Source organism: Heloderma suspectum, chromosome 3, assembly GCF_057233095.1.
Source record: "Heloderma suspectum isolate Gila_16-S chromosome 3, 16-S_ref, whole genome shotgun sequence".
NCBI lineage: Eukaryota > Metazoa > Chordata > Lepidosauria > Squamata > Helodermatidae > Heloderma > Heloderma suspectum.
Genome location: NC_139460.1, coordinates 252,103,070 through 252,115,778, shown reverse-complemented (window position 1 = coordinate 252,115,778; position 12,709 = coordinate 252,103,070). Strand labels below are relative to the sequence as shown.

The following is a 12,709-nucleotide window of genomic DNA, read 5'->3' as shown; positions in this document are numbered from 1 at the left end:
ATGATTCCATTTCTTTTGAAATCCGTATTTATTTCTGGTTGCCAAATATTTAGGACCGAGGTGTAAGGCTGCAATCGAGACTTACTATTTACTGGTCAGTAAGTCCCACAGGACGTTCCCTTCCCTTCCCTTCCCTTCCCTTCCCTTCCCTTCCCAATAAACATTGTGGGCTGAGATGACGGGGAATGAAACTCCGTACTTTTCCACGCTGCAGAATATCAAAAGACTATTCAAAGCTTAACGTTTGCTTATTTATTTCCATGCAAAAACGTGATTTGAGATCATCGCAAGGCACTCGAGAAAAGCGAGGTAATATCATCGTTGCTCTGTAAATATTGGGCGCTTGCAATGTATACAGTTACCGAGATTAAGCGTGAATCGACACGACACATAGACAGTTCCCTCATTAAAAGTGCGGGCCTACGCATGTTTACTCGGAAGCAAACCCCGCTTGTCTTCAGTTGGACTTGCTTGCAGGTAAACGGATTGAGGACTGCAGTCTCCCAGCATAATGCTACTACACACGTCTACTCAGAAATTACATTGACTACAATGGGGCTTACTCCCAGGTAAATGGGCATAGGACTGCAGCGTCCGCTTATTATTGACAGGCCCTGAAACAACAAACTTCTCTGAAGGGATGATTCCACGCAAAATCATGCGCGCCAGAGAAAATGGCAGCTTGGGCACAGCAACACATACACGCCCTGCGCGGGGGGCGGGCCTATTCTAATTTCACGGGCAGCCTCCTCCAATAGCCTCCCTTCTTGTCCTTTGTGGGCGGAGCTACCCGTGGGCTGAACGTGGGGGGAAGCGGAGTTTGAAAACAACCTCAAGTGAGGCAGAAGGGAGGAGGCTGGTGCTGCTCTGTCGAGGCGAAAGAACTAGCAAAGAGGGTTGGTTGAGTGCCCGAGTTTTATGCCATCAGCAACTTCTGAGTAAAAGCAAGAGGAGGAAAAGGGTGACTTTCTAACCTTTTAATTTTTCAGCAGCTGGTAGCTTAGGGTGGTAGCGCGCTGTAATTCTTGCGAAAGAAATCGAGAGGCATAAAAACAAGCAGCCCACGCGCTCGAGGAGGAGCTCGGGGCAAAGAACAGAAAGAGAAAAGTTTGCGGTGTTTCCTGCATCTGAACAAACGGAGCTGTTCAGAAGCTGTTTCTAAAAGACTTCTCGGCAGTCGATTTTGACTCCGTTTTTTAAAAAAGCGAATTGATGCACATTGATTGGAGGAACTTCTAGGAAAGGGGAATTCCATTTACTGATCGTTGGCTTTCTTACTGTTTCGGATAAGTCAGTTGTGCTAAACCAGGTAACTCTGGCTAGAAAACCTGTCACAGCCCGAGCCTACGCGCATGAGGGTTTATTCGGAAATAAGTTCCGCTGTAGCATTCGGTGACCTTCCTCCCATGTAAGGGTGTGCAAATAGGACTGCAGCTTTAGGCGACCTACAGCCAATGCTGTATGCTTCTATTCAGAATTAAACCCCACTGAGCTCAATAGACCTTCCTTCTATGAAATTGTGCATAGACGGAGAGGGTCTAATGCGCCTTTTCTCTCATCGGTATAAAGCGTGCATAGGATTGCGCTGCAGCTTCGTGGGAATAAGCTTCTTTGAACTGGACGGGTCTTACTTTTGAGTAACCACGCCTGTACTTTAGATGATTTACAGCGCAATTCTGGCCATGTGTACTCCAAAGTAAATTCCGCTGAATTCAGTAACACTTCCTCTAAGTTTGTATAGGATTGCAGCCTTACTCCGAGTCAACCCAGTCGATTTTATTGTGTGCTGGGTTGGTGGGTGAGTGACGTGTGCTGTTGCTCCGTGTCAACGTTCTCTTTATTAAGCTTATGATGGTTATAGGCTTTTGTGAGATGTGGGATCTTGATCTGGCCGCCACTCCTTCTTTATACGCACCCAAACCTTGCAGGGTTCAACAAGGCCGACTTCTGTATGAAGGGTGTCCTATGAGTCCTGCTTTGGCGCTTCTGTTAGGCCCCAATGGAGTACTTAAGGGAGGGCCTCTCCCCTCCAAATAGGATATGATTGCGGTTATGTTCTTCTCCTTTGGTACAACAGGCACTGCCCTAACTGGAGACAGGAAGTTGGGTGGTGCAGTTTACCACTGGCCAGTAAAACTAAGACTCTTGTCAGTGGATTTGGCTTTTATTAACTGTGTGACTGGGAAAGAATGTTTTTCCCAGATCACTGCTTTCCCCTGTAACATGTGGCTTGGGTCTTGGCTTTCTTGAATCATTTAGTAGTATTTGCTTAGTTGGAGTGTGTGTGTGTGTGTGTGTGTGTGTGTGTATGTAAATATAAGTAATATTTCTAAGATCCCCTTTCTCTCTGCTTAGTTCACTTTGTGGTTAGATGGTTCCAAATTTGGACAGGGAAATTGACTACAGATAATCTTTGGTTCTTTCAACCAATATGGCTTTGGGATTCTCCAGGAAACAGTAACCTCATCTGCAGCCTCTCATAGTTGCTCCAGTAGTAAATTACAACCTTGAATCTTTTGCAGTTTTATGCAACACTTCAAAGGACACCTTGTGGGAACTAGGATGATCCATGTTTAGGGCACTGTTGATGCAGGAATTTTAAAGTCTGCTCTTCCTGGATAGTATCAAGGATATTTCTGTCTCCTAATTTCTCTTAAAGGAGAGACTCTGTTTAGTAATATGTACAAATAATGCTTGCTCCTTCCACTTTGATTTGTGCATAAATTGGGGGAAGGGCTTGCTGCATTTTTGGATGCAATTTAAAAACACAGTTGATGCTATTGGTCATGTTGGTAGTTGCAAAAAATGAAACTCAAAGGAAGTGCTTTGTTGTTTTCTTAAACAATTTGGTACATCACAGTTGTAGCTCAGTGATAATGCCTATTGTATGCAGAAGATCCCTGGCATCTCCAGGTAGAGAAATTCCTGTCTGAAACCATGGAGAGCTGCTGCCGGTCAGTGTTGACAATATTGGGTTACATGGACCAGTACTCTGATTTGGTTTAAGGCAGTTTTCTGTGTTCTTAACAATGGAGTTTCTGATATTCCTGGATAGGACCAGGAAAAGCCAGCAGGGGCAGGGAGGAGGGTTGCATAGATACCATAGTGCATTGGTAGCACAACCTCATACTTTAGTTTTTACTAGTGGCACAGTTACTAAAAAGGTTGGACACCAGTGATGTATCACATCATCTGACAATTAGTTTCTAGGGGTAAACAGTCTGTGTGAAAGCTGTAATGATTCCAGGGAACTAATGTGAAAAGGGGAGGCAAGTTCTGTATTAATTTCTTTTGATTTGGGGAAGTTTACCCACTTATTTCTGGCTCGGCTCCTGTGCCTTTAACATCTGCAGGGCAGAACCAATTCAACAAGTGAAGCTTGTTGTATCACTGCATCTGCATGCTAGGGAAAGGTTCACATGGTTAATTTCTGCCTGTTACACAACTCTTAAGGGAGCCCTGCTTGGTAAAAACTAGCAACTCTAGTTCTTGGGTGTTTCTAGGCCACTATTTGAGTGTTTGTACTTTAAAACAATATAGTCCAATTTCATGCACAAGTCACTTGCTGATTTGTCTATCACAAATGGTTGCCGGTATGCATAACTAAGCATCAGATTCTTTGATGTTTATAGCACAGATCTATTGGGTCAGGCATGTATTGTGCGGCATACAAATAATTTCTGGTTTGCTGGATAACAAGATGAACCTTTCCCTTCTTTTAGAACTTCCCTCTGCTGACATATGCTTACTGTCCTTGAGGCCTCTGGCTTTAAAGTTCAAACTGAACTATACTTGATGCATTTGCAGAGAGATCAATAAATGCAAGTTCAGGCACAGAATGGGAGTACACTGGCTATCAATGTATACCTAAGAAGTGGTGTTCTGGGAGAATTGGTCGAGTATATCAGCTTGCCTTGCTGGAAAGCACCAGTAGTCACAATGTTTGATAATAACATTATTAGCAGTGAAACTTCTAATTAGGAGCTGGTGTCTAGCATTCAATGTTGGGCACTGTATGTAATTAAGAGGGAGGTTCAGAGTGTACTTTAAGCAAATAAGGCAGGCCAACCAGAAGGTCAGGAAGAGGTCTTTTTGAGAGGGTGGGGCCAGGTTAATCATAAGCTGTGTGGGCACATTCTTGTGTGATCTTGGAGTGAACCCTCAAACAACTTAAGCCAGCCATTTCAGAGATATTGACTGCATACAACTTAGGTAGTTTATTAGCAGTTCTTGCCAGTTTTGTGGATTGTGCATTTTCATGCAATATTAAATGTACTTCCTGTTGATTAAGATCTAGTAGGTTCACTTTCTTTAGTTGCCTACCAGTAAGTTTGTGGACTGCTGATGTGAATCAGTATTTTGGAAGTGGAAATACCCTGCCTCAAGAACAGGTGTCTACCTATCCACAGGCTTCAGCTGATCTAGTTGCTTAGAGCTGCCATCAAAGACCATTCAGCATTACTTTGGGGCAGGAGCAGGCAGGAGAGAAATACCTGGCAGGCAGTTCTCATTTAAGCACTTTTTTTGTTTATTTATTAACTTCTATACTGCCCTGTAGCCAAAGCTCTCTGGGCGGCTCACAACAATTAAGATCATAAAATACAACATGATAAATTACAGTATAAACATTTTAAACTACAGTATAAAATAAAAACCAAAATAAAACCTAGCAGCAATGCAAAGATTTAAAATACAGTAACAGATTCAAAACAAAAACAAAGACTGAAGTGCCTGGGAAAATAAGGTCTTCACCTGACACCAAAAAGAGCACAACATAGGTGCGAGGTGAGCCTCTCTGGGAAGCTCATTCCACAATTGGGGTTTCTGATAGTAGTAATACAAAGATCTTACCCACAGAGATGACAGCTGCTTATGACACAGTCTAGTGTAAGGTGCAGTATGACTTAAGAAGCTGCTGTCACATAAAATCTAATTTACCTACCATATCTGTGCCAAAACTGAGAACCGACTGCTGTGCAAAAAAAATTGAATAAAATACAACCTATCACTTTTAGCTGAACAGTCGCTAGTAGTAATTGCTATAAACAGTCTTACAATGCAGTCCTAAGCACTTTTGAATATGCTCAGAAGTAAGACTATCCGAGTTCAGTGGGACTTACTCCCTAGTAAGCATAGTTAGGTTTGCAGCCTTAAAATAGTATGGTGTACCAAAGCCTTCCCCAACCTGGTACCCTCCAGATGTCTTGGATTGCAACTCCCATAATTCCCAGTCTGGCTGGGAATGATGGAAGTTGCATTCCAAGACATCTGGAGGGCACCATGTTGGGGAAGGCTGGTGTACAATATGACAGTGGAGTTAAAGGAGTACTAAAGAAGAAGATTTTTCATCCATCTTCACTGCAGAAGATATGACAGATACCGGTGCCTGAATGGATGTTTTCAGGAAGGGAAGCTGAGGAACTGAGTCAAATAGTGGTGACAAAAGATGAAGTTCTCAACCATATTGATATACTGAAAATTAATAAATCACCAGCCCCAGATAGTATCCCTCTTAGAGTTCTTAAAGAACTCAGATATGAAATTGCTGATCTTCTAACAAAAATATATTATCAGCCTTTGTACCAGAGGACTGGAGAATGGCCAACATAACACCAGTTTTTAAAAAGGGATCCAGGGGAGATCTGGAAACTGAAAGGCCAATTAAGTTAACATACTATTCCTCTATTCCTGGTCATCGCTCCCAGAAACCACACTGCTAAGGCAGCAAGCGTGACTGCCAGTGTGCATTTGTTCTGCCTCCATTTGCATTGGCTTTTCTCATACTTTAGATGGATGTTTTGGATTCATGGACTTGAAGAACTTAGACCAGAATCTTCATTGTGGTCAATTGTAATCATTATTCTGTGCTGATGCCAGCAGTTGCATGTATTTGTGGTGATCCTTGAAGACAACTTCTTGCTCCTGGTGAGCTAGCCTATTGAGTTTTCCAGCATATGCCATTGTGCATGACTTAAATACTTGCGTTTTTTTTTTTTTTAAAACAGCAGGTCTTACAATTAACTGCCCACCTAAACAAAGATATAATCAACAAAGAGTACAATCGGTGACAAAACTCCAATTTGTTACTGCTGTCTGAATTGTTCAAACATGTACTCCTCCTAAGGGCCATAGCTCAGTGGTCAGAAACAGGGCCTATCAGTGCAACAGTACTGAGCTAGATAACCCAATCAGTGGACTGACAAGGTATAAGGCAGCTTCCTCTGTTCCTAAGCAGGCCCTCTTTAAATCAAGGGAATGCATTCTAATGGCACCACCCTGTATATTTTACTCAGAAGTAAGTCCCACTAGGTTCAGTGGAGCTGAAGTTACGTTAGTTCAGCACTGCAGCCTAAGGAGGTGTGTTTGAATTGTGGGATATAAATGGTACCCACGACTTTTTCAGGCTGTGATACAGCTGAAGATACAGATCCTTTATCCATATATTCAGCAGTCACAGCATTTGTCATCACCGTAGCTCTTGTCCGGAAAAGCTCCACCGCCTGAACATCTGCGTCTGTGGCAGGTGTGAAAGGCACAGATCCTCGGGCTTTTGGTTTCATCCTCCCCCTTAAGCACGATCCATGCAAGTTTACCTGTAAGTCCCACTGAACATAATCAAGCTTACTTCCAAGTCACTTCGAAACTCCCCAAATTGTAAGAGAGAGCTCTCCAAACGGGCTGTTTGTAACAGTCTTCCCCAACCTGGAGCCGTCCTGATGTCTGGACTACAACTCCCGTCAGCCCCAGACAACATGACCAATGGTCAGGTATGGTGGGAGTTGTAGCCCCAAATACCTGGAGAGAACCAGGTTGGGGAAGGCTGTGCTTTAACTTTATAGACTTTGGGAAGGGTTGGAGTCTAATTAATTATTACATTTTAATAAGAAAGGTGAATACGTAGGAGCCAATGAAGAAAGAGCCCTTATTAAACTACAGCACAAAGCGTTGCCTTGAGCCGCCCCAAAGCGCTCGCAGCTCCTCTATCTCCATCTTATCTTCAGCAACTACGTGTGTTCCTGCCCCTTCCCGTAAATCAGATGGTTTCGCCCAGTCGTATCGTCACGTCACACGCCCCCCCTTTTTTCCACCACTTTGTTTTGAGCGCTCCTCCGCACCGCCCGCTCGGATCACCTCATTGCCTGCCTTTTCCATTGGCTGCAGCCCGCAGGGCCAGGTTGACCAATCAGGCTCGGCCGCTCGCGGCTGTGTTGCTGGGCTAAACAAACACAAGCGGGGGAGAGGCGAACCGCAGCAGTGGCGGCTGAGGGGGGAGCGGTGGGGCAGCTCCGGGGCCGCCGCCTACGGTAATGCGGCCCTCCCCCCCCCCGCCGCCCCTGGAAACGTGAGGTCGCAAGTGGGGAGCTCGCCTCCTTGGCGGGAGTGAGCTGAGGGGGCCTTTCCCCGCCCACCTGTCGCATATGTTCGGGGGTTAGCGATGCTCCCCGCCTTCCGCGACTCGGGGGGACGTCCGTAGCCCCTGGCTGCGTGGCAGAGGCTCGCCGGAGGAGGAAGGGGCCGCTTCCCCCCTCCGGCCCTTCCCGGTCTCCTCGCTCGCGTTATTTGGGCCACGTACACCTCGCTCATACCGTCACGGCCCGCGTTAGCCCCCACGCGAGCACCGACGCCGCGGCTTGGGACTCTCCCCTCCTCCCACAGGCTGCTGCTGGAGGCGTGCGCCGCGCGAGCCCACCCGCTGGCCTCCCGCGCTGTGGGGGAATGCGCGGAGCGGGCCGAAGCTATTGGGGCGGGCGCTGTAGCTCCGGCTGTTGCTTTGCATGCCGAAGGCCGCAGGCTCCTAAGGGCTTCATCACGCGGGAGCTTTTATCCGGATTGGGATTGCTCCTGCAGGGCAGCTTGCGGACTCTTTGTGTGACCCCGTGACACTCCTGCATTAAATGCCCTTTGTTTTTTAAATAGATCACAGATAATGAGCTTTCATATTACCCCATTGTGTTCCGCTTCTGTTTCCTCCGTGAAGGGGGGCGGGGAGGAAGCGCAGGTAAAGGGAGTCAGTGGTGATCCTGCATTTAAAACTGAAGCGGAAAGCCCCGTTTTTAAATGCAGGATTTTAGGCTGGTGTAGAAATGACCTCAGTCCCTGCCATTTCTAGGCAGCAGGAACAGGTGGTGGGGGCAAGACAGTAGTGGGATACCTTAGAGAGCCGACGCCCATCAATACTGATAATCAAGACAATACTGGGCTAGACAAACAAATAGTCTGACTTGAGTTAATGCAACTTCTTATGTATGAAAGGGGATGGGGGTGGCAGTTCTTTAAGCAATGCTGACTATAGGCCATCATCTGCTGTGGCCACCCATCATTTACCTCAAGACTGGACTTAGAAGGGCTTCTTCTTTCTCGTCTCAGTAGTTCTCAAACTATGTTCTAGAAAATCGCAGCGTTTTTTCAGAAGCTTATTGGTGTGTGAATGTGCATTAATTAGAACATAGAATCATAGAATAGTAGGGTTGGAAGGGGCCTACAAGGCCATCGAGTCCAACCCCCTGTTCAGTGTAGAATCCAAGTCAAAGCAGGGACCGCAATCAGGGACCACAGTTGAGCATCTCTAAAAGACAGCTTTGCCTGCCACTGCTGGTCTTACTTTTAATGCACAGCAGTTAAGGGGAGCCTTGAAAAGGTGCTGTAGGCCAGCCTTCACCCACCTGATGCCTTCCAGGCATGCTGGACTACAACTCCCATTGTTGGACTACAGTGTTATGCTCCCATTGGACTACAATGGGAGTTGTAGTCCCAAGATGCCTGGAGGGTGTCACCTGAGGGAAAGCTACTCCAGGCTGCACTCTTAGTTTGTATAAAGCTATGTTGATAACCGCTATGCCTGTGTAAATGAATATACAGGACACAGCATGCCCCAGAATCTCCTGTAGCCCAGAAGGGTTAGGAAGCAGACAAGTCGAAGTGGAAAGGCTCCACTGAATCTTGAAAAGCACTGTCTTACATAGAAACATAGAGGGCTGCCTTATACTGAGTCAGACTATGGGTCCATCTAGCCCAGTATTGTTTACACTGACTGGCAGCAGCTCTCCAGGGTTTCAGGAAGGAGCTTTTCCAGCAGCACCTGGAGATGCTGAGGACTGAACCTGGGAGCTTCTGCATGCAAAGCATGTGGTCTACCACTGAGCTATGGGCCCTACCTTATGTGTCAAAAGCAGTTGTGTCTGAACAGAGGTTTCCTATATGGTTGGTTCTGTGCTTTAATGCTTTATGGGTAGGTATCAAGTTACACTGAGCCTTGTGCAATATTCCCATTTTTTTATTATCCCAGCTCAGGTGCACTGATTCTCCAACCTGCTCTTAGGACAAGTGGGAGTCAGTAAAGGGATTGGTAAAGTTCCCAGTGTGGCTCTATGAGAGCTATAAACATTCTGTATAGAAGTGCTCTATTTCCCAAAGATACCACAGAACATTGTTTCTTTTTGCTGCTAAAAGCTAGTGTTTCAGAATTTGACTTCTTATCTGGTTTTTCATAGGAATATTCCCTTCTGTGAAATTAGGCCACAATACTCACTTGATGGTCAGGAGGGAGTCTGTGGACTTGGAAGCTCTGTAAGATCACATTGCCAAGTGAGATGATGTCTTTTGAAGAACCAGTGTGGTGTAGTGGTTAGAGTATTGGACTGGGACTCTGGAGATCCGGGCTCTAGTCCCCACCTGGCTGTGAAGCTCACTGGGTGACTTTGGGCCAGTCACTGACTCTCGGCCTAACCTACCTCACAGGGTTGTTGTGGGGATAAAGTGGAGAGGAGGACTATGTAAGCCGCCTTGGGTTCTTTGCAAGAGGAAAAAAGGTGGGATATAAATGTAATAGTAAATCAATAAATTTCCTTACTTTGTAGTTCTTTACCATCTCCCTTGTCAACATTATATTAGATTTCATTAGGTTAGGCATCTGAATTTACGGGTTCAGGAGGCCTTGGTCTTTATATAGTGACCCAAATCAAAGGAAGCACAGAAATGTTTTGAAATATTATGAATGCCTATTGTGTCTTTTTTTGGGAATGAGTGGTTCTTGAAATGTGCAGGAAGTGTACTGATGTCCAAATCAAGGAGTTTTCTGTAAACAGAACACCCGGGCCAGTTATTTCAGATAGAAACACAGTTCTCAATAAAGCATTTAATACTGATTAATATAAGTATTTTAAATACCATATTAAATTTACAACCCCTAGTTAATATGGATTACATTTATATTGTTTGGTAATATGGATTAAGTTAATTTGCCATTCAAGTATAAACAAGCTATGATAAGGAAGGTGAGGAGGAGCCCTTGCTACCAGGAGCTCTTGGAATACTTCAGAGCTACAGGATGCTTATTTTTGCAGTTGAAAAGAATGATTTGATGTATTCTGCCTGATGTTCAAAAACATGGTAGGATAACCACTAAATTCTAAGTGCTATCTGCTTGTAGGATCAAAACCAGAGAGCCACAGTTTCCTTAACATTTAAAGGTCTAGCAGCAGATGTTACTTTAAAACTTTAAAAAATCAATTAACCATACATCCACTTCCTTTTTTGTTTTATTTTTAAAGTGTGTGCTGAACATAGGCAGTCATCTGCAGGAGGAAGATTTTCCATGCTATAAACTTCAGGCCTTCTAAAAATTGTGCATTTCTAGAGTACATGCCAACAGTCAATGCCAGCTGTCAAACCCACCACCTTTGAAGTATTTGTGTAATGGCAATAGTGAGCTCATCAGAAGTTTGACTAATTTTGCAGTTCTTAGAGCCTCAGGGCCATATTTGCCACTAACACAGGAGGGCTTAGCAGGCATGGTCTGTGACACATGCCAGGCCTTCCTTTGTGTAGCCTGGCAGTTCACAGGTTTTACATGTTCTTAGATCTGTGGTTACCAGGCATTTAACAGAAGTGACTGAGTTTATCTGTTATTGAATTTTGTTTTGTTCTTGCTCTACCCATCCCTTTCATCATTGTGTTGCTGTTGATTTGTTTATGCTGCAGTTTATCACACCTCAAAGTTGCATGGTGCTGGTATGTAGGACTTGTAGTACATTTGTATGTGATTGTGCAGTTGAGTTAGAAATAGTATGTTTTTGGAGCAGTTGGTTGCTATTTGGCTGTTGGCACAAGGCTGTTCCCAAGGCTTCAGCACTTTCTCTCTCCGCTGTCCTAAGAGGTGTATAGGGAGCATTTTGTTTGCTTGCCACCTTCCTAATGTTGTCATATAGAAATTATTTTAATTTCATGAAGGAATCATATTTGCATATTCCTTTCATACTGAAGCTGTGAGATTACAATCTCCTGCTGCAGACTTGTTGTATAGGGAACAACAACAACAGTGACAACAACAAATTCACTTCTGCAAGAGAGGTGGAAAATAGGGACACTAGTGACTTTTCCTAGAATAGAAAATGTCCAAATTGCACTAGGAAGAAAGACAGTGGAAGACATAAAAGCCACATTTATCATTCTTGATAGCTGAGTATTAGGGCTCTTTCTGTTATATCTGTATTTCACCTTTCATCAACAAGCTTAGAATGATGTTTAGATTCACAACAACAGTAATAGGTAGGTTACTCTGAGGGCCAAACTAGATATGATGGCAGCAGTTCCATATTATCTGTACCAATCTGGTATCAGGGTCAAATGTACCCCAAGAAAGCCATACAAATAAACACCTGAGATAAATGATTAAACACAACACCATTTGTAAGTTGCGTTTTGAGGCCTTTCATCTTTCAGTAAAACGATATAGTTGTACATTAGTCATTAGGATGAATAGTACCCCACAAGATAAGGTACAAGGACCTACACTAACTGTATGTGGGGTCTAACTGACCCCACAGTTTTTTAAACATAAAAAAATATTGTGCCATTAACATATAACTGTTGCAGAAGTATAATAGTGCAATAATCATGACTTGTGAATTACTGGCAACAACAGCAACAAATCTCATAAAACTTAAAACCGTAGCACACACTACCTGAGCAGCCTATGTGCAATCGCCACATTTCATAACAGCATGAATAGGACAGGCAAAATTGTTACATGAAGCACATAATTGCTGCAATGTTCTGTCATTGTGTCAACCACAGAGATGACACCTTCCCCTTCCCATGGTGTTAGCAGGGACAGGCACTACCAGTTCTGAGGCTGCATCTCTTCGCATCTCAGGCAAGCTGGCTGTGTCTCTAGACTCATCTCAGGGGGTGATCAACAATAGACCCTAGTCTACTAGGAAGAGACCCTCTCTTGGGAAGTTCAGCTTTTTGGGTTGTTTAGTTTCTAAGGGCACAATTCTGTTGGGATTCCCATAAACCTCCAAACTTGGAGGCTGACAGGGATCCTATGCAGAGCGGGAGGAGCATGGAGGTGATCTTTGACTCCGCACTCCTGCCACTCTGCATTTTAGCTACATGGGGTGTTTTGCCCGTCTAGCTGAGGCATCAGGGAGGGGGAGGGAAGAAGACTGAGGATAGCTCATATCCCCACTTCCCTCCCATGGCACACCCCCTTTCTGTCTTCTTGGCAGCCACCTTTGCGACCTTGGAGAGTCAGCTGTTGCAGTTCTCTCCATGCCAACTGCAAGGGGGTGGAGGTGGGGAGCTCAGACTCCAGGGTCTAAGGTTGGAGTGCTCTGTCTGACCTCGGATCCAGGAATCCAAAGTATCCTATGGGCCGCCAGACTCTGTCTAGGGACCATAAGGTTGCTTTATAAACAATATAGGC

At 44.7% G+C, this 12,709-nt stretch overlaps 1 protein-coding gene across 21 annotated transcripts in view; it reads left to right on the top strand.

Moving 5' to 3' along the window:
* Positions 1 to 828: 828 nt before the first annotated feature.
* Positions 829 to 12,709, top strand: part of PDCD4 (programmed cell death 4) — a 35,623-nt gene continuing 23,742 nt past the window's right edge. For 5 of the 21 annotated variants that reach the window (XM_084846265.1, XM_084846271.1, XM_084846275.1 and 2 more), the window contains exon 1: positions 829 to 896. The gene's annotated coding sequence lies outside the window, so the exon portion shown is untranslated. Of the gene's footprint in view, positions 1,310 to 7,222; positions 7,305 to 9,491; positions 9,810 to 12,709 lie in introns of those variants that run through there. The other 16 variants (XM_084846264.1, XM_084846267.1, XM_084846272.1 and 13 more) reach the window with 4 other exon arrangements.